At 37.9% G+C, this 21,451-nt stretch overlaps 1 protein-coding gene across 4 annotated transcripts in view; it reads left to right on the top strand.

The window, feature by feature from the left end:
- The window catches only part of LOC140160622 (uncharacterized), a 97,705-nt gene that overhangs the window by 15,674 nt on the left and 60,580 nt on the right, over nucleotides 1-21,451 (top strand). Inside the window, exon 1 of one of the 4 annotated variants that reach the window (XM_072183874.1) lies at nucleotides 19,213-19,399. The exons of the other annotated variants lie outside the window; for them this stretch is intronic. The gene's annotated coding sequence lies outside the window, so the exon portion shown is untranslated. Of the gene's footprint in view, nucleotides 1-19,212; nucleotides 19,400-21,451 lie in introns of those variants that run through there. 4 annotated transcript variants of the gene reach the window in all.

Here is a 21,451-nt window from a genome sequence, read left to right as displayed (position 1 = left end):
GCTTAAAACCGAAATGACGTCTAAATGACCTTTGACCAAAAAAAAAAAATACCGTGCATACATCGGGTATTACTAATGCATATATGAAGTTTATATCGCTCTGGTCTGGTTATGTTTAAAGATTTAAAAAATGAACATATTTGATGATTTTTGGTTTTTGACCGGAAGCGACCCCTTAATGACCTTTGACCCCAAAACTGTAGACACCCCAAAGACCCTGGTTGGTAACAATACATGTGTGCTAATGACAACACTCTGCTATGTAATTTGTAAAAACAGTGATTTTTGAATATTTTTAGCTTTCAGACCGAAATGACCCCTTAATGACCTTTGACCCAAATTCTGTGAACAATTATTAGGCACTGGATATAGCCGATGCATATGTGTAAGTGACATCATCGTACTATGTAATTTGTGGCAGAAGAAGCATTTTGAAGATATTTGGTTTTATACCGGAAATGACCCCTTAATGACCTTTGACCCCAAATTTGTGAACATCATATAGACACTGGATATAGCCGATGCATATGTGCAAGTGACGTCATTGTAGGATGTAACATGTAGGAGAAGAAGCATTTTGAAATTTGTTGCCAGAAGAAGAAGAAGAAGAAGAAGAAGAAGAAGAAGAAAGATCCGATAGGATCACAGGACCTAGCCGGATCCCCGGCTAGGTAAGAATCGGATAGCAAAACAGTACCTAGCTCGGGGGGTTGAAAACCCCCCAGCTAGGTAACAAAAGAATTTTAACACTTTCTTTGCCAATATCTCAAAATCAATATTAGCAGCATCCGACTCATTTCCCTTGATCGTGTCACACATATAGGCATTATAGCATTTAAATTTCGGGTTAGATAAAAAAGGTTATGAAAACATTTTATATGAAAAAACCTGGAACAAAATTTTAAAATTGTGTCAAAATGTTATTTTAAAACAAATAATGTTATGTTTCAAGAAAGTTTTCACAAATGTTTTTGAATGTTATTTTAAACACTAGCTGGGATACATGTATGTATGTATATTTATTTGTTGCTCATTCCAGGAAGGAACAAAATCACCTATCAGTTTCATTTCTCACCTGTAATAGAGATGGCCTGACTAAGTGGTCACTCACAACTAACAATAATTATTTTACAGCAGAGAAAACCAACAAACCGCACTGGTTTCCTATTGTAGAGGAAACAAATTAATTTTAGGGTTTTTCCTCACGGTATGAGTTATCTCCAGTGGATTAGCAAGGACTTTTAAGAGGGGGGAGGGGGAGGCAATTTTCAAGGGGGTTGAATTCGATGAAAATGATCAATATAGGCTAAAACTACAAACATTTGCAAATGAGGCCTAAAAAACCTTAAATATCAGTGTGATCAGCATCCACAGGAGGGGGAAGTGGCATAGTGTGGGTCATCATATTGGGGGGCACCGACCATGATTGGTGGGCACCGGGACTGATTGGGGGGGGGGGAACACAAGCCATTTTTTTTGGCAATTTTCCTGTGGGATTTTCAAAATTTTGCAATTGATGGGGGCATGTTCCCCCATCCTCCTAATGCCCTTATGATGCTACACCACACAGCGTCATCATCCCTATATCTTCGTGTCAAAAATTGCCGTGATAGTACGGCGAATCCTCTCGTTTTTCAATAGCTACGCGTGGCGATTTTGTTCGAGATAGGCCAAGCGACTCAGGCTAAGCATAGTACGTTATGTACGATTTGCGCATGCTCTAGTATCCCATATGGTGTTGCTATTACAAGGAAATTCGATTTGTTTTCAGGTTAAACCCAGGTTTTGTTTTTAAATACATTAACTTGAAATTAAATACACTAATTAGCGGCCATTGCTGTTTGCTCTGGATACATTTTTACTGCATTTTTGGCGTAACGATTTTTAAATCGTAAGTTAAAATTGTGATATATTTAATTTTGAGAATTACAATTATATAAAGGAACACATTTAGCCCATTCACCTAAAATCCAGGTGCTTGTATTATAATATTCGATCACACGTGTATATCACAATGCATATGTAAACTTTCTTTATCTATGTCAATAATAGAATATTGATTTCACCAACGGAGTATGGACCTGTATGAAAAAATATTTATAACATAGGGTGTTGACGCTTGTGCACCACTGGGGTAAGATCCCTAGGTTTGCCATTGGTTCATACTCTGGTTCTCACTTGCCACAAAGGCTCAGTTGAAAACAATTATGGTACATTGATTTCCTTAATTTTTTCCATTTTCAGAGCAACAAAAGGCAATTAGTTGCTTTGATTGAAATGTAGGCCTATTTTTTTTCAGATGAATTTGGACTCTGTTATGCGACTGACATACTAGTATGTTATAGTTTATTTTTAATTATGATCTACATAGGAAATTTGCTACCCACTAATATGGCCAAGTGAATTGACTATTTCCTATTGCATACATTTACTGTGAAATTTAAATAGAAGGAAATTAAACTGTATTTGTCATAGACTGTACACAGGGAGGGGAGGCTGTTATATCATGACAATTTGTTTTTGTATTAATGTGATCTTGTTTACAATTTTATTTTAAATTCTTTGTATTTAGGAAGTGGAAATCAAATGTCATGACTCAATTTTATTTTTGCATATTTTTAAAAGTGTGTGCTGTAAAAAGAATAATGGATAATAATGAATAAATAGGCCTAAATGCTGTAGAAAGCAAATAGAGGATCATGCTTGTTTGGACTTAATTAAGTCCGCAAATTTGACCAAACCAAAATTTGAGCAACACCTGGGCGTAATTAGAAGCAACATTGTATCCCTAGTCAGGACCCTCCTTCCCAGTAGAAAGTCAGCATTCTATCAACCCCCCCCACATTGAGTCTCCCAACTGGCTTCACACGTACACCATACTGACGAAGCTGTTTTTGCTGCTTTAAAAAAGTTTTGCCATGATCATGTTGATAGATTCCAGGTCCTGTGAAGTCAATCCATCCTGTATTCTACCAGATAAAAAGAGTCTATTTCTATATTTCCAGATCCCTCTCTGTGTAATGTAAGTTTATGGACTTCATGAATCGGCAGAATAAAGATACAAATTGAACTTTGTGGTGAAATTGGACAACAACATAAAAATGGGAAAGCTTGATTACTTGCATATTGATAAATAGTGGCAATGCTAGGGTTTCAAGAGGAGGTATTTGCTCTCCATCCCAGTCATGAAAACACAGAAAATCTACTTTGTGGGTGGGGGGAGGGGCAAATCACCCAATTTTAAGAAGTTTTTCCAATCATTGCTCCTCAAACTTTCACTTCCCCTATTACCCCCCCCACTGAAAAAAATGGTGGGGCCACTGTGGATAAAGTGCCTCTCTCCCTGTATCTCTGATTTTGTGTTATTATCATCATGATTATTAAATTTGAGTAGTTATGTGGATATTGGAAACATACCTGTAAGCCTACAGGACCTATGTGACAAGCACCTGTGCAATGACAAACCAAACAACATGTTGTTTCAAATTTCAAAAGACAATTGATTTGTTTTGTCGGTATTGTTATTCATTTTACGGCTTTTGACTAACACACGCGTCGCGTCACGTCACGTCACGTCACGTCACGTCGCGTCACGTCACGTCACGTTGATATCTTCTTAAAAGTTACAAACAAACCTTGACCTCTATCAAGTTGGGGGCATTGGGTGAATGCACCCGAGGTGGGCCACATAACACCGCCTAACGAACTGGGTACCGTTGGGTCCCTCAATTCTCTGTTTTCAACTCCTATTTTCCTATTTTATTTTTATTTGATAAAAACTTTCCGGAAACTTTTTCCCTTCGCCACTTAGTTTGTATTTCTTTTGCCAATTGAGAATGCTTGACAACCACCTGTATTTACTGCCTTTTTTGACAACCCGATCCAATCACCCAAAACAAGCCAGAACTCAACATGACCCTTGTTTGCACCCCAATCAATGTTTCGCTTAGCACATACCATGAACATGCACTAGGAACTTCCATTGAAAAGACCCGATATGAATGCATGGGATACGCGTGGCTATTTTTAAACTGTGGAAAATACCCGGGCCGTATTCTCGCAAAGGGGCTAACACCGTCCCAGGACACACCCGCCCCCAGAGAACAAGAAATGTCTTTAAAAAGACAATGCCTCCAAGATACCAGTGGGCACCTTTTGTTATTAGTTAAGGAGACACTTATAATGCTAGCTTTAAGGTAACGCTATTGGATATAGATTTTGTCTGATTGAAATATGTGAGTCCATTCTCTCCTGATTACAAGACTGAAAATTTTATTTTAATCGGATATTCGGTTACCAAAATATATGGCCTGTCAAAATGGCGCGAAACCAAGAAGTTGGCAACAAATTTCTTTTATTTTTGTTATGCAATGATGTCAGGTAGGCCTTATTTTCTAATTATATATGTAAAAATTTTACAAAGTAGAATGTACAGATCGGCTACAAAATAAGATATAAAACCCATGAATGTTTTTTTCCATGCAAATTTCCATTTGCATAATTAATTAGGGCCCTAATCAACTTTTCTAATAGGCCTAAGTGGCCCAAATTAATTATGCAAATTGAAATTTGCCAAAACGCAACCGTAATTTTGTAGTAGGTCTACAGTGTGTGTTCTACCCATGTACCATGCCTCAGTAGGCCTACTATAGCTCTTTTAATTGTAGGCCTATCTGAAATCTTTACTTTGCATAATTCATACATGTAATTAGAAAATCATCTGGCAACTGGACTTGTCAAAAATATAGAAAATAAAAAGAAAGTTGTTGCCAATTTTTTGTTTTGGGTTCGCACCATTTTGACAGGCCATATCTCAAGAACTGAATGTAATCTACAGGGCATAAGCTTTAACATATTATTTAAATAGCAAGAAAATCTAAATTTGTGCATTAGCCAATAGGACCACGGTCACCTAAAGCCATCTTGCAATCTTGCAGATAATTCTGATGTATGAAATAAGACCTTCAAACTTTCAGATATGAAGAGTTCCAGATGCAGGCAGCCGTTTCTGTTTTTTAAATGCATATATGCCCAAGTTGTATCAAGAGTCATTTCGTGGATTTTTGACTGAAAATTACGATTGTAACGTTTCAGAGTAACAAATTTTTGTATCAGATTTTTTTCATGCTTGTTTATTATATTTTGTATTCAGGACTAAAATAATATTAATATTATTATATTTAGGGGGGTCTTTTTATAGGCCATTACTCTTTTGTATGTGTAATTGAATACAAAATTAAAAACATTATTGTTTTGTTTTGTTTCCTTCATTTGTGCTTTGTCTTGCATCGAAAGGGCCAATATCAACACCTTGTTTGTAAGAAGTATTGTGTGGGGAAAGATGATTATTTTATTTTTATTTTTATCCTAACAAACAAAAAGCAAATTTCTCAGTCAAAGTCTTGAAACGGTCATGGGTATGCATGCAAAAATATTGCAACAGTACTCAGTAGAACATAAAACACAACCACGCATGGGAATTTGGGAAGCAAATACTTTAAAACGAATTATTCCGAATTATATCAACGCAATAAAATTGCAATATGTTAGTACATGTATTTGAACAGCAATGCCGGGCAGCAATGAAGCCGGCCATAGGCGCTGCTAGGCGATCATACCATACATTGCAGTTCAAATGCATCGGATCATGATTGTGGCCTAGTCGAGCCTAGCATGCATGCCAGTCGGTCTGCTGACTCGCCATGCACAAAAATACCTCCAATTTTGCACAAAACAATCCATGATGTCAAATTATCATATCCAAAGTGTCGCAATGACGGCAGCTTCAACTTCTCCAGCCAAAGTTTTTGCATTAATAATCAGGTTTCATGTAATCATGAAATTAAACCTTGTTTGATGTGTATTCCCATTGCCACAGCATAACGGTTTTCCAACTTGTCTTCAACGATAAAGCTGCTGATCACACCGAAGGCATTGAGGTGGTGTGGCTGCTGATAAGCGCTGAGGCTACAACCTATAATTAAAGAAAAAAAAAAAAAAAAAAGACTAGTTTGCGTCTGACGTCATGACAAAGCGGCGCCGTGATTGGTTGCTGACCTGCGCAGTATGGCATTTTTGGTTTGGTTTACAGGACGGCATACGCAAGCTAGTCTTTTTAATTCGGTCTTCAATTATACAACATATGAGTTTGAAAATATTCTAATGCATAATTCATTAACTTGATAGACCCACGCCATTGGCGCCACGCATATGTGTTTCTAGAATCCCTATAGAATAAGATTAATTTTAATGCTAATATATTGCACATGCTGAGGAAGCGTGATTACCTTTTTTGAACATTCGGAAATGGCGATAGGCAAATTTATGTATGGCGCAGAGAGGTGGGGGATATATATTGGGCTCTCAATATTGGGCGGAAATTAGAGTACTTGTCAGAATATAAATTTGTATAATCGGCCTACATGCTGCGCGCAATGTGCGGCATTTTAGGTGTCAATTTCAAAGCAAAAAGTACCTCCTGCATGGAGGCAGAAAACCCCAGAGACGCCACGAAAAAATGAACACCCCAACCGCGCAATAGCATGACCCAGCCCACCCCACTTGACATGGCCAAAGAGCCTCCCAGGCCTAAGGTTGACCCGTCTTCAAGAATACGACCTCAGAGTTTTCAATGGAAAATTCCATACAGCTGTGTTTGTTTTACTTGGTCACGTTGTTGCACACGTGTTTTCCATGGCCTGCTCTATTGCATATGATACACACATGCTGATATCGACAGCTTAACGAACTTGCACCCGCTGGGCCTGTTGAAATCAAAACAAATCTTTGCCGGGGGTCCACTCTTGCAGTAGATGGGGCACTTGGGGTTCTTTTTAGACGGTATTGGGAGCCTCCGTGAGGGTAATTTGTGGAGTTTCCTGGGCCTGATTGAGTGGGATTTTTGAACCCAGAGAACCCATTAAATGGGGTCGGATTTGACATGAACATTACTGCAAGAGTGGACCCCCCGGCAAATATTTGTTTTGATTTCAACAGGCCCAGCGGGTGCAAGTTCGTTCGCTTCATGAAGATATCAACGTGACGTGACGTGACGTGACGCGACGTGACGTGACGCGACGTGACGTGACGCGACGCGTGTGTTAGTCAAAAGCCCATTTTACTGATGTTTTGAATTATAAAATTTTATGTTCTATGTGACCCAATTCTTTGGAACATGCAATTCACAGAGCAAATTCAGTATTTTAGCCTATATGCATCAATAGGTGCACACTTTTTGCAGCAATTTTGCGTAAAATTTGCAGATTATGCCCCCACCCCCGAAAAAAATTCCTGTTGCCGCCACTGCAGATGTGTCACAAGCTGGGTGATTAGGGTGGGGGGCACTCAACTTAAATTTTGGTAGGGGTGTGTGGTGCGGAGCGCCAAACTTTGGGAACTAAGAACTGATTTTCAGGGAAAATAAGGGCTTGAAGAACTGAAATTGGGGCCAAATTATAGGCTGTTGAGCTAAAAATTTATTTCCAAAAGAGCTATAATTGTCAGAGTTTGAGGCTCAAAGAACTGGAGCAGATCCAAATGTGGGGCTTAAGGAACTGCCGGAGAGCCTGAAAAAGGGACATACCCGTACTACCTTAACATGTGAGTGCCCCCCGGGCCGGCAGCCATTTTTTTTGCCTCACTTTTTTGCAAATGTAACCCCATCTTTTGCCAATTGTGGCTTGTTTCGCTACTTCAGCTGCCCCATTTGTTATCACCTTGCTACGTGCCTGAAACATGCACTATGTTCAGTGTAGCATGAGTGTACACATAAGGTTAAAGACCACTAATAGGCCTGGGCGATACATTGAAATACGATGAGGAACTATTTGTTTTCATGGCATTCAAAAATACTGCATTAAAATCGCTGAAATTGATCAAGTTATATAGCCAAAAAGTACTTTTTAGAGTTTGATGCTTCAAAATGGTACATTTTCTCTCATTATATGCCATTTTTGATGTAATAGTACCAAAATTCATACGCATACGGCTTCGGTTTTTAGTAAATAGTCGCCCTATCATATTGTAACTTTCAGCTTCGAGGGCGCACTGTCATTTTAAGGTGTTTACGGTTCAGTGCGTTAAAACAAGAAAAGTCTCAGGTCAACCTATGTTGAATTTTTGATCATTTGGCATCTAAATCATATAGTTTCACCTGATATTGGTGGCATTGAACTGTGAGAGTTCTGAATATGAGAAAATTCCCCGAAATTAGGCATTTTCCCATTGAAACCCGTGTAATACATAATTAGTGGTATTTAACCTATAGAAACACTGAATTCTATGGATCTGATATTCGTCATGGAGACTTTTCCAGCTATTTTTTGCTTACATTTCTCAATATTTAACTGTATTTGCCCTGGCAAGAAAACGTGCATCTTCTTCGACTATAAGGTATGTTTTTAGAACCCGTTCAGGTAGTAACGGGTTGGGGGGGGGGGGGCTTGTGGCATTAGTATTGGGTTTACGGCTGGTTTCTGTGATTTCAGGGCTTCTAAATTCAACAACCTTCGCTTGCCTGCGTCCCGGGCCTGCGTATACATGTAGAAAGCTTAATGATGATGAAAAATCAATGTTGATGATCATATAGACATGCCACTTAGTTAATTAGACCCACATGCACATTTTGTTGGTGATATCTTTGTCCTAAATAACGTACATAGGCCTATACGTGTAAATACAGTATAGGCCTAGGCTAGGCATTTTGCTTAAGCTTTAAGGTGCATGTAAGGCCTATAGTCACGTGTAAAATAAAACCTAGTCTTTGTGTACACGTTGTCTATGAGCCTCTACAGCATCATGTGTGGCCTCACTCTATCCTAACTCAAACCGGAACCCTAACTTGATCTAAGAACTCCATTTTAAACCCATATCTAATCCTCGGACCTAGCCGCATCTCTATCCCTATCCATGAGCCTAGCCCTATAAAAACCCTATTCTTAATGCGAACCTGACCCTAATCAACAATTCTAACACTAAACAGCAAGCCTAAATCGGAACACTAACCCTAAATCAATCTTAATCTGATCTGATCGTGCTAAGGCAGGCTACAGATACGAATCTCCAGATATAGTCCTAGGTTGAAGCAAAAACAGCGAAACAGTCATCATACAGGGTGTCCGAAAATCATTGATATTTTACTCGTCATGCTGTGTTCCAGAAATTTTCTTGTTAAAACATGTATTGCAAATGTCAATGTTTACATTCATGTCATTTTACCCGAGATTGGAGCACCTTTGTGCTTATATAGGTTAAAGACCACTAATAGGCCTGGGCGATACATTGAAATACGATGAGGAACTATTTGTTTTCATGGCATTCAAAAATACTGCATTAAAATCGCTGAAATTGATCAAGTTATATAGCCAAAAAGTACTTTTTAGAGTTTGATGCTTCAAAATGGTACATTTTCTCTCATTATATGCCATTTTTGATGTAATAGTACCAAAATTCATACGCACGGCTTCGGTTTTTAGTAAATAGTCGCCCTATCATATTGTAACTTTCAGCTTCGAGGGCGCACTGTCATTTTAAGGTGTTTACGGTTCAGTGCGTTAAAACAAGAAAAGTCTCAGGTCAACCTATGTTGAATTTTTGGTCACTTGGCATCTAAATCATATAGTTTCACCTCATATTGGTGGCATTGAACTGTGAGAGTTCTGAATATGAGAAAATTCCACCCGAAATTAGGCATTTTCCCATTGAAACCCGTGTAATACATAATTAGTGGTATTTAACCATAAAATCCCATTCGGTTGTTTCCCTTTCATCAGATAGTCATTTTCCCCAAAATTATCACCCCTGAATCCAACCCGATGGCTATGTAAAAGGGGTTACAAAATTTGTTGATACTTCAGGATCTTTGCTTGCACATTGTTTTTAATTCAATATCATGGAACATTACAAAACAACCCATATTTCATTACTATAAAAGTCTCATGGAGTGCCTAACATCAACATAAAAATCATGTTTCACATAAACAAAATCTGTCTACAATCAGTAACATTTGTAAAAACTAAATCCCTCGTCAGGAATGATAAAGGATTGTGTAGTTGTAATATGAACTGATGGTCGTGACTTGGCTTTCTATTTGCATGAAAATTGCTGGAGAGCGTGTCTAGCTTGGAATGCATGAAGAATGTATGTGTGTGTGGGACTGCGAGTTTTAGGTAATAGATATTCATGAGGAAATGTTTCATCTCAAATTTAATTAATTTTATCAGATACAACAAAATAGGTGTACACCCTACATTATGCCGATTTTCACTGACTTTTGGTAGATTTTGGTAAAATTCAGCAAATCAGCAAAATGGCTGCAAAAAGTTGAAATTTACGTAATTTTGGGGTTTTGCCTCAAAAGGGGGGGGAACAAACTGGGGGGGGGGGTAAGAAAAATGCCCCCTCGTAGCACTGCCACTGCGTGTCTGAATGTTTCTCATCCAAGCTTTCATCCAGGTTTTCGGTATTTGATAGTGTGATTTTCTTTTCTTTTTTGGGGTGGACTTTTTGTTTGAAAGACTTAATGGCATGCATCTGCTCACAGACCCTAGAAAGAGTTTTATTTGTCCCAAAAAAATGTCCATCGACTTTAAATTTGTTGTGGAAGGCTTATTTCTTACATTTTCAGAAGAAGATGTGACCTGTAGGCCTATTAGTTCCTCACTCAATTTGGTTCAAGTGACATGACAGGGTTCAAAAATGTTGCACAACATCCAGGCACAACATGTAAAGAAGGCTTCTGGAGTCACATAGATCGATATCACAAGATCGATCACATGACTCCAGTACCTCTAACCAGCAGTCACAACAGCTGAAGAAGTGAACTCGGATGAGTCACAAAAATTTCTGAGTGAGTTTTCATTTTGCTTGTGTGAATTAGTTTAAAAGTTTCAAATAACTATGTAAGCATAAGCATGTGGCTTCAGTAACAATGTATACTTTCAGTTTTCAGGCACAACAACAAGCTTTGCATCAAACATTCAGGATGTTGAAAAAATTAAAACCACATAGGAAGATAAAATAATGTTTGTGTGGATGTGAAATTTTGTGAATCCATAATGCTCTCTGATTGACTAGACTGATACAAGGCTATAATTGCTATATTTGGAATAGGATACAGTATGGGAGCTAGCCCTGCTAGGCTTGTCACAGTCTTCAGGGGCTTCATCCCTTGGGTGTCTGGCACAAACACTACTGAAACACAAAGAGTGAGAAGAAAAGATATTGAATCGTCAATGATATATGTAATGATATATCAAATTATTTTTCAAGAACATGCTGAAATTGACAACAAAAAATGATTTTTGCATTTTTGTTTCAAAAAATTGTGGTTTTTTTTCACTGATAGGGCCTATTTTGGTCCAAAAAAATAATACAATGTTGACTTGATGACAAAGACAAACTTAAAGATGTGTTGGTGACTTAAATCATATTTAAAAAAAAATAATTTAAACTGTAAATCTTTCCTTAATTAAGCTGAAAAACAACTTGTCAAAATTGTTCTCAATTCACTAGATCAGGTCACCATAGGCGAGATCCTGGGGGATGGGGGATGGTCCATACAATCATCCCCCAATGTTGATGCCTGTATATTGGTTTTTTACCAAATTAACCTAATATTTGGCCATTTTAGTCCCAAAAGTGCAAATTTTTATTCACTTTTGCATCATATTTCAACAGTTTAGCTTCAAAATGGCAAAATTTTTTCGCGCACTTCGCGCGCATTGGTACCATATACTTATTATGTTGCCAAAAGGTGCTGAATTCACTATACTTCAAGAATTTTTTCCAACCTCATCCCCCCCATGTCAAAAAGAAATCTACGCCACTGCAGGTCACCATGCACTGCATTGCAAAAAACAGCAAAGCAACACTTAAGGTTAAACAAAATCTGTTATGGCTTTGTCAGCTCAAAAAATATATTATCATCTTACACGTAAGAAAACATGCATACCAATCATGTGAAATAAAAATTTTTTAAAAAAGTGTAAAAATGACCATTTTAGCTTATTTTGTCACCTTCAGTCAGCTCCTATTGTTAAATTTGTTTACCGATGCTTGGTAACAAATTTGATTGACAGGCAATAGCTTGTCACCTGTCATGCGCAACACAACTATCGCTATAAAACATACTATAAAGATGTCAGCCTCATGCAATTATACTGATCATCAGTTGCAAGCTCGACCCAAGATGCACTCGGCCTCAAAGACACTGCCCTATTGTAATGTAGCCAGAAAAAACCAGCCCGGCCAGGTCAATATTTTTTGAGGCCTGTGATTGGTTGGGTGGGAGTGGGGCACCCAGGGGGAGTCGGTGGGGGATCATCGCCACAGATAATGTTAAGGAATACATGGGAACAGCAAAGAGTCCTTAAACCCAGGCCTTAAAATGACTAAAAATGAGATAAGAAATTTACAAATTGGGATAAAATTTGTCTTTTCGGCCTATCCTCACACTAAAATCCTGGCAATAACGGGCTGTGCTGGAGTTTGATTGACAGAATCGCTTCGGTAGGCCTACATTCATGTTTTATATACCACGAACGGCCGACGGGCTTATGCGTTTCAAGATGTATTTGTTTCGGGATTTGTTTGTAGGGCTCTGTTTAGTTAGTTCGTTGGGGTGGGTGTTTCATGTTTATTTTGTTTGTTTTAGCAGAGAAAATGGGGACATCTAAAGGCTGTGCAATAATTATGAGCCATGGCATGGTAAAATTAGGGTTGGGGGACAAGAAATTCGAGCCGAAAGGGGATGGGAAGCAATTTTTGGCTGGCCGAGAGGAGGGGCAAGTGAATTTTGGCACACATTCTTGGGGCTTTTTGGAACACATTCTTGGGGCGCCTTTTAATAAAACACTCTAATAATGCTTAGGAAAACCGACGGAAAAGCTTAAATAAGGCCTATGCAAATTTTCACGCTTCTTTCATAACATGTATAAAGACCATTTAAAGTTTGTAGAATTGACATCCCAAAAATTTGGCATGTGCAAGGGGGGGAACCAATTTTTTGGCGGGCGAGAGGGGGGGAGAACAAGCGATTTTTGGGCGGGGGGCGACTTTTGGTCTCATTTTCCCAACAAATTACTCTTATCATACAGTGTATTCTGCATGTACATCATTACCCCCCGTGGGCCCCTCCCACATACCGAAGAGGAGGAGGGTCAAATATTTGATGAATTATTGTTTTTATATTGCTAATTTTAAAATGAAAATTCCTTAGAACCCTGACTGGATGACTCGGCTAGATAATGGTACTCATTTAACATGCATCGTGGCCAAACTGATCAAAGTTTTACATTATTGAGCACCTTTTCATGCCAAAAATTTATGAATCGGACCAGCATGCCACTGATTGCTGTCGGGTTTTATGCTCAAAATCCCATCTCAGTCTTTTTTCCTCAATGAATATTACCCTAGTAAGAAGTATGCAATGTGTATTAATGAACGATGACGTTTGAGATGATGCTGTATGGACTGATGCCGGCCGATAGGCCTATGTATACTCTAAGATCAAGTCACGTTTAAGTCTAAATGGAAGCATTATTATGTTCCGATGAATCCAAGTGTGTGAAAATATCGGATCCTAAACATAATAATGATAAAATTGATGCTTTACGCCCAATATTTATTGGTCTCGCTATGAGTTTTAAAATATTGGACTCGACTACGCCTCGGCCCAATATTTTAAAATTCATAGCTCGACCAATAAATATGAGCTTAATCAATCCAATTTTATATCAAACTTGGGTCAAAGGTTTGATGTGGACCTTTTAGCTGTATCATTTCGCTTTGTGTGGTCGCCGGGTGGACTTGAGGTGGGGTGGGGAGGTTGGGTGGGGGTGAGTGAGTGTGTGTATGTATTTCTCTTGGGATATAGGCTACTATTCAAGTCCCAATTTGTAGCGACACTCTGTATGTTTAACATACCGAATTTTACAAATTACTCTTATATATCATACAATGTATTCTTCATGCATTAGTACCCCGGTGTGGGCCCCTCCCACATCCCGATGGGGGGGCAATTTGATGAATCATTGTTTTTATATTGCGCGTTATAGGCCTATGTACTATCAATTTCAGTCATGTAGGCCATGTTTAATATTATATTAGGTCAAAAAAACTTTGAAGAATGTCTCTCATGTACAAAAGTATAGGAAACTGAACATTTAAAACCACTTTTTTAGGAGTGAAGGAATGATTTTTTTTTTTTTTTTCAAAAAAGTCTAAAACACTCAGGTTTTTATGTCAAAAATTGTCTCTTTTGGGGTGCTAAATCTGCTAAAATGTTTGTCGCCTTGAAATTTTAACCAAAAGCACACTGGACGTGAAGGCCCAGGATGGGGTGCCGGTAGGTGTGGTAGAGTGGGGGAAGCAGCTAGTGGATACCAATTTTCTGCTTCAATTCCACATCAGCCATATTGGTCATGTAATAAAACCAAAAAACATTTTTATAAGAGTGTCTCTTGTGCATAAAAGTATAGGAAACTCGAAACTTTAAAGCATGTTTTCTGGAAGAAGGAAGCACTTGTTATTAAAAGTGTAGAACAAGCCAGGAGCTTTGAAATGTTGTTTTTTAATAGCCTCTGAAATGTCCTTTAAGTTTCCTGTGGTGCGAAATGTGCAGAAACCATCTGGCTTACCCCCACCAGGGCTCTTGAGCGGGCCCCGAACTCCCGGGTGCTGGGCGAGAGCTCCACTGCCACGCCGCCACGATTTGCAAGTTCAGGATTTTGGGGTCTGTTTGTGCATCTCTGAATTTTGTAACAATCCCAAAAGTTGAGGGGTCTCATTTTTTTTCAACATCCCCTTAATTGTTGGACTGGGATTGACAAGGCAGTAGGCCTATATAAGCGCCGAGTATTTAGGTCCATTTTTAATATCATTAAACTTTTGCTCCATTTGTGCGAATTTGTTCCAGCAAAATCATTTTGATAGTAGGTCATCAAGAAACAGGTTTTGCAATTTGAGGCCCTGCACTGGTAGGCCTACCCCCCCCCCTCCGTTTTCGAGGCTCACATCCCCCCTCAGACACCCTCCCGATGGTCGCGCGATTCCTGAATCCGCCACTGCCCTCTCGGCCTACTAAAAATGTCATGCTTTTTTTGCCATGCGGGTATTATTTGCAATGCGCAAAGGCCATTAAAATTTGTCTCCATATATTAGGCCTATTTCACAACCCATTAGGTATAGGCCTATTAGGCCTAGTTTTCATGTGTTTTTTTTCTCATGCATTACTTTTATGTAGTACGGGCTGTGAAGTTTTCTTTGGAAGGGGGGTCCCAAATTTACAAAAAGTCAGCGCCAATAAAATTGCGCCCCCCTTCCCGGCCCCCACCGATAGGCCTACACCTTACCCCTAAACTCAGGCTAAAATTGTATTGAAATCGGTTCTTTTAAATAAAATAAACACACTATCTGTAGTCATCTTGTGACTCAGATTCTCTAATTTGGTCATTAAAAATTTTATGACCCCCCTATTTTTCTTTCCAAAATTTACGACCCCCAGTATATTTGGGACCCCCAAGAAAATGCCAGCCAATTAATATTTTTTAAAAGATTGGTTTTAGGCCTATTGCAGGCCCTATGGATTAATTATATATTTTCTGCGCGAAAGAGAGAGAGAGAGAAATAGAGGGGGAATGCAAGAGGGACTGAAGGAGAGTGCGGGAGAGGAAGAAAATGGCAAAGAAAATTGGACACAGTTGTTTGACATAGCGGGTCAAATTGAAATAAGGCCGAAGTTTGTAATAGATACGAAGTTGTCACAGGGCACACAACGTGAGTGACCTTGTGACCTCTACAGAAATCAACACGCTGACATGCTGAATTCAAATCAAGTGTCCGAAGGATAAATAATTTGAAATTTTGGCATCTTTGGACCAAATTGGTAAGAAGTAAGTTACTGATTAGCATGTAACGCTATTCATTAATCGTCATGTCCATTTTGACATCAACAGAATGAAAGATGTTGATGAAAGAGCGATTTTTTTCAAGCGTGTATTTTATGCAGTGGCCGTAATTCGGTAATTGAAAACCGTCACAAAATGACAGCGGAGTGTGCCTAAACGCCCAGATATTTCATTTTGGTGAATCCTAGTAACACTAGCATACCACATATGTTATGGTAAGGTATCATAGAAATAATGTAGCTAAGAATTCTGGCGATAATATCATACACAAAAACAATATTATTGTTATAATTTAAGACAACAAGTGGTACCAGATTCCATGCAAATTTTGTCAATGCTTAAGCTTATAAAATGAAATCAACACAAGCTTTATACAGGCTAAATAGTGACATTATTTTATTGAACTGTTTATTATCTGTAGCCAAATTAAAAGCAAAATCGGGCATGCATCACTAAATTATGGCCTCTGTCACAAAAATCTTCATGCTCATGTGACGTGAACAAAATTGAAACACTGAAAAAGTACATTTGTGTATGAGCTAGATTTATAAATAATAATTAATAATAATGCTTAGAATGTTAGCTTCGAGATGACCTATGATTTTTAGGTCTACAATGTTTATTTTCTGGAGAAAAAAATTGGTTTAGGTGGCTACGTACAGCCCACATTAGGATGAGAACCATAGAAATTTAGCGTAACCTTAATAAACACTTTATCACTTGATAAACATTTGTTTGTACAGTGAAGGTAGGAGCTACCTTGTATAAAGGAAGAAATGAATAAAATAACACTAAAGTACATTTTTAAATATGAAGATGTTTATGTTTTTAACACAAGATAGTGTTAATAAAAGTGCTTTTAATTACTATCTTGTGTTAAAACATAAAAATCTTCATATTTACAATGTGTTTTAGTGTTATTTTAGTGTTTATCAAGTGTTAAAGTGTTTATTAAAGGAGGATTTCGTGATCCTAGCATCCTCTTTTTATGGCATTTTTCAGTACATATCCACGAAAAAAGCCTATTCCCAAAATTTCAGTTGATTCCGATTTTGCGTTTGCGAGACGTGTATTACACTGCTCCATAGACAATGCGTTGTAATTTCGTTCTGGTGCACCAGAACGAAATTGAAATTTCACTGATATCTTTGCAAAACGAATTAATCTGCAAGAAATATTTTGTACATAAACATTATGTAGCCAGAGGTTTCCAGTGATATAAAAATCTCAACTTTTTTTGAGAAAAGTGGGGATGAGGCTCTCAGGCTGTGGATCACGAAATGCCCCTTTAGTGTTGCTCTGCTGTTTTTGCAGTGTGTTGATTATTGACTGATTGTGGAAAGTAACAATAAATTATTTAATCTTTTAAACATACTTTATATAGGAAATTGGCTACAGATGTGTGACAAAGTAAAATATTATGACTTAGGACAATTGTCAGATTTCAGATGATATGGGCTTAGAGCCAGAACAGGGTATGCCCACTTAAGGTTATTAATTATTTTAAACTGTTGTGATTTGGTATTTCACAGCATCTTACGAATGGTAGTGAGCTTTGGCAAAAACTGCATTGCTCAATTCATAGCGAGTGTGTAGAAGAATTAAAATATCACAGATATACTTTTATAGGTGCTGCGGTTCTTGAGTTACGTTGTAAAGAGGGCTGAAACAACAACACTTTTGTAAAACGTACATAACTCATTAACAACAATAAATTAAGCAAGTTTGCAAAGTATACGATTTGTAGAATGAACTTTTGCAAAACATCAAGGTGTTATTTTTCAATAATATATTGATCTAGATAATGAAAAATCGATTTTTAGGTTGCTTCGACCAACAATACTTCGTCTACCCTTAAACTGAGCTGAGTATTGACAGTGAATTCTAAACTGTTCTTGAAATTTTAATTGTTGATGTTGTCACGGTGATAACACAATACATTTCTTAACATTACAACCTAAGCTTGTTATCAACCTTCTTTTGTACCAGAAGAAACAAAATGTGATTTTGTCACATTTATTAATGAAGTGATGGTGCAATAATTATGTGTACCCCCAGGGTGGTGAATTATAGGAGGGGCAAAGATTTTTTGGCAAGCCAAAAGGAGGGGGGGGGGTATTTTTTGGCAGGTCGAAAGGGGGAGACAAGCGATTTTTGGTAGGTCAAAAGGAGAGGCAAGCGATTTTTGGCACAGATGTTTTGGGCATCGTTTCTATATTGCACCCTAAAATGGTGCAGGAAAACTTCAGGAACACGTTCTAATATGCAAAATTTCTTGCTCGCTGCACTCACATTATATGATAACACAATTTAAGGTTTCAAATTTGGGTTCTCCAAAATCTTGCATGTGTAAAGGGTGGGGGAGCAAAGGTTTTTGGCACGTCAAAAGGGGAGGCAAAGGTTTTTTTGGCTCGTCAAATGGGGGGGGGCAAAGGTTTTTTTGCAAGGTCAATGTGGCGGCAAGTGATTTTGGGCAGACCATTTTGAAAATTCTCCACCCTGGGTGTACACATAATTATTGCACCCCGGGATTGCACCACCCCTTACAAACATTTGTGTCAGCAACATGCAAATCACCATCTGATCACGTAGTGACACTCCATAATAATACCTTACATGAAACACAAAATTTGTTTAACTATTAAAAATGACATTTTGACCTGAAACATTTTGCAATGTTTTGCAAATTACATCGTGTATACCAAATCCTTCACCTTGATTATGAAAAATATTGCAGTGCTGCTTTGTATAAATTAATTTTGAGCCAATAAATGTCATTTTTATTTATGATGTACTAACTTGTATGGACAAGTTGAAGTTGAAGTTTGGCAGAATGTTGATGGTAAATCTCTAGTCTATCACACATTCACTAAGACTTTTATGTTGATTATGGATATGATTTATGTGCATGTGTGAGAGTCTAGTTGTTTTGAGTTTACCTAACAACGAGGTCATGTAAGGTGACATGGAAGAGAACTTTAGTTGACATCCATTCCATATCAGACATTACACTGTCATCTCCAATGACAAAGTTCACAGGTCTACATTGACAGTGCACTAATAAATGCTGATTTTATAGTAATTGGGTATGAGTTTTCATACCTTGAAATTTGTAAGGTTGTGTTTGTGATGATACAGATGAGCAGTGGAAAAGAACTGTGACTCTGACTATTGTGATGTGGGTTAGGGATGAGAGGAAGTTTCAGGTTGTGGTCTGAAACACCAGACTTTGAATCCATGGAAACATGACTATATACATACACAAATTTTACATGCAGATATGAGAGCTTTATGAGCATGATTAGTTTGTGAATACCATCATTGGAAGATGGAGCTGAGAGTGGATTGACTGAATCACCTTTGTGATATTTCTTGCATGGAACACTCTGTTCGCAACAAGGTTTTCACAATTATTTATCACAAGTAGGCCTATAGGAATATGATGAAGATTGAAGATATCAGGCAAATCACAGAGTCTAACTGAATTTTACAGGTGAGAACTAAAATGGGCATTGTGTTAATATTAATACAATAATGCTTTGTTTAATTCATTCTTTCAACATAAATAAGCTATTATGATACTAAATTATGTTTGTTTTTCCGTGTTTGTTCTCTAGACCCCTTTAGAACAACTTGATTCAACAAGTTGAATGTGTAAGTTTGCATTTAGCCTATCCTAGGTTTGTTTGTTAATTTCTGACAATGGAGTGATTTATACATGTATCATGTTTTTATAGCTTTTTATATTAACATTCCATGTGAAGAAAACACATACATGGTGACCTAGATTTTAACCATGGAAGCAGAAATATATTTGAATAATCTTAAAACAAGATGTTTGAATGTTTGATTTATATTGATACCTATAAATCAGGATGTTAAGCAGCTTTGTGGCATCAATATACCAGGTTTTCCTACATATCATATTGGTATTTTGCCAATATATAATTTTGCGGTTCTCAGCATGTGCAGTTCTCAATGCAAAGGCTTGACTACAATGCCTCCACATTGATATGCTTTGTTATAAAATATTTGTAAAGAAACTATTTTGAAAAAAAAATTTGAATATGATGAGAAAGGTGAATACTTACTTTTTTCAGAAACTTGAATAGTTTGAAATACCGTCCTGGGTGGAAAGAATGCAGGCATAAGATTTATTTCAAGGTGTGTTATAGCCAAGATTTGTATTAGGCTTTTTTCTCTGATGGAGTGGTCACTGGGTGTTTAGCGTTTCTTGGAGTATAGCATAAGGCCCTATGGTGGTCAATCACTTAGAGTCTCCATAATTTGTTTGTTTTAGCAGTCTCTAAGAAAAGCAAGTTTTGTGACACTGAACCTTAATGTGATAAATTGCCGTCTGTATCGTAATTAAAGCAAAATGAAGATATTCAATATGAACCTTATAGACGATAATGAATGATTCTATATCTTGTCATATAGCCTGAGGGTTCTATTTTCTATGAACCTTGTCTTTGTAATTGTATGCCTAGCATAACAGGAGAGCATGTTTTAGGCGAGTTACAATATGGGCGAGTTAGGTAAAGGCGAGTTAAAAAGGCGAGTTACCCCCACAGAGCCAGGCTATTTTTAGATATTCCCATGGGTAACACTATGAAGTCCCAGTGGCGAGTTACAGTAACACTATGAAGTCCTGGTGGCGAGTTACAGCAACACTATGAAGTCCCAGTGGCGAGTTACAGTAACACTATGAAGTCCCAGTGGCGAGTTACAGCAACACTATGAAGTCCCAGTGGCGAGTTACAGTAACATTATGAAGTCCCAGTGGCGAGTTACAGTAACACTATGAAGTCCCGGTGGCGAGTTACAGCAAGACTATGAAGTCCAAGTGGCGAGTTACAGTAACACTATGATGAAGTTCCAACAGTGAATTAAAAATGTCACAGTGTATTATTAAGTACTGTTTTTTTTAAAGCTGCTAGTCCAAAATCAGCAAAATCAGTTTCCATTTATCATATATTTCTCTCGGGCTTGCAATGATCTTGGGAATTAATATTAGAGGCAGTGCTACTCTCACCTGTGCATAGGCTGCCCTCTTCTTCTAGTATAAATAAAAAATCCGAAAAAGTTATACAAATAAAAGTCATAAAACTTTTTTAAACACTTATAAAAAACAAAAAAAAAACAAAGGGGCACAACACATAATCAGTCAATTGATTGATTACTCAACTATTTTATGTACCATGAATAATCGGAGAGGGAGAGCGTGGCGCAATGGTTAGGGTACTTGCCTTTAGTGCATGAGGTCCCGGGTTCGATTCCCGGCGGTGGCGATTTGCTGGGATATTGACTTGGGAAAAAAAAAAAAAAAAAGTCTGAAATTAATTGGCAACATCTGTAGATTAAGTTTAGACTTCCGCTCTCCCCATGGTTCATTTAGAATTGGGTAAATGAATCATGAAAGTACTTAAATCCTTCGGAGGGGCGTTAAGCCGTCGGTCCCGTGTGCAGAGAGCCATACCTGTACATATATCTCGCAGTCAGTTTGAAAAAGAGTAGGGTGTTAACCCCTGACTGTTCCCAACCC

This window comes from Amphiura filiformis, chromosome 9 (assembly GCF_039555335.1).
Source record: "Amphiura filiformis chromosome 9, Afil_fr2py, whole genome shotgun sequence".
In the NCBI taxonomy this organism is placed as follows: Eukaryota; Metazoa; Echinodermata; class Ophiuroidea; order Amphilepidida; family Amphiuridae; genus Amphiura; species Amphiura filiformis.
The sequence above is the reverse complement of the archived record's forward strand: the minus strand, read 5'-3'. Positions and strand labels throughout refer to the sequence as shown.